This window comes from Sinocyclocheilus anshuiensis, unplaced genomic scaffold (assembly GCF_001515605.1).
Source record: "Sinocyclocheilus anshuiensis isolate Anshui unplaced genomic scaffold, SAMN03320099.WGS_v1.1 scaffold10449, whole genome shotgun sequence".
Lineage (NCBI taxonomy): Eukaryota > Metazoa > Chordata > Actinopteri > Cypriniformes > Cyprinidae > Sinocyclocheilus > Sinocyclocheilus anshuiensis.
The window spans coordinates 872-2,090 of NW_015559052.1; the positions used below are offsets into that span (position 1 = coordinate 872).

The 1,219-nt window shown below is 44.2% G+C and overlaps 1 protein-coding gene across 1 annotated transcript in view; it reads left to right on the plus strand.

Moving 5' to 3' along the window:
• LOC107681553 (sodium-driven chloride bicarbonate exchanger-like) overlaps positions 1 to 1,219 on the plus strand; it is a 3,716-nt gene that overhangs the window by 865 nt on the left and 1,632 nt on the right. The gene's annotated exons all lie outside the window — the stretch shown is intronic.

Here is a 1,219-nt window from a genome sequence, read left to right on the forward strand (position 1 = left end):
GTGACTGTGGAGGCAATTTGAGTAAAGTGAACTCATGTTTCAGAAGCAAGACTTAGATGATTTGAGCTTTGTGACATGGTGCATTATCCTGCTGGAAGTAGCCATCAGAAGATGGGTACACTGTAGTCATAAAGGGATGGACATGGTCAGCAACAATACTCGGGTAGGCTGTATGCTCAATTGGTACTAAGGGGCCCAAAGTGTGCCAAGAAAATATCCCTCACATCATTACACCACCACCACCAGCCTGAACCGTTGAGACAAGTCAGGATGGATACATGCTTCCATGTTCTTTACGCCAAATTCTGACCCTACCATCTGAATGTCGCAGCAGAAATCGAGACTCATCAGACCAGGCAACGTTTTTCCAATCTTCTATTGTCCAATTTTGGTGAGCCTGTGCGAATTGTAGCCTCCGTTTCCTGTTCTTAGCTGACAGGAGCGGCACCCGGTGTGGTCTTCTGCTGCTGTAGCCCATCTGCTTCAGGGTTCGACGTGTTGTGCGTTCAGAGATGCTTTTCTGCATACCTTGGTTGTAACGAGTGGTTATTTGAGTTACTGTCTGCATACCTTGGTTGTAACAAGTGGCTATTTGAGTTACTGTTGCCTTTCTATCATCTCTAACCAGTCTGCTTATTCTCCTCTGACTTCTGACATCAACAAGGCATTTTCGTCCACACAACTGCCGTTCACTAGATATTTTCTCTTTTTCGGACCATTCTCCGTAAACCCTAGAGATGGTTGTGCGTGAAAATCCCAGTAGATCAGCAGTTTTTGAAATACTCAGACCAGCCCGTCTGGCACCAACAACCATTCCACGTTCAAAGTCACTTAAATCCCCTTTCTTCCCCATTCTGATGCTCGGTTTGAACTTCAGCAAGTCGTCTTCACCACATCTAGATGCCTAAATGCATTGAGTTGCTGCCATGTGATTGGCTGATTAGCAATTTGTGTTACCAAGCAATTGAACAGGTGTACCTAGTAAAGTGGCTGGCGAGTGTGTGTATATATATATATATATATATATATACACACACTCGCCAGACACTTTACTATATACACCTGTTCAATTGCTTGGTAACACAAATTGCTAATCAGCCAATCACATGGCAGCAACTTAATGCATTTAGGCATCTAGATGTGGTGAAGACGACTTGCTGAAGTTCAAACCGAGCATCAGAATGGGGAAGAAAGGGGATTTAAGTGACTTTGAACGTGG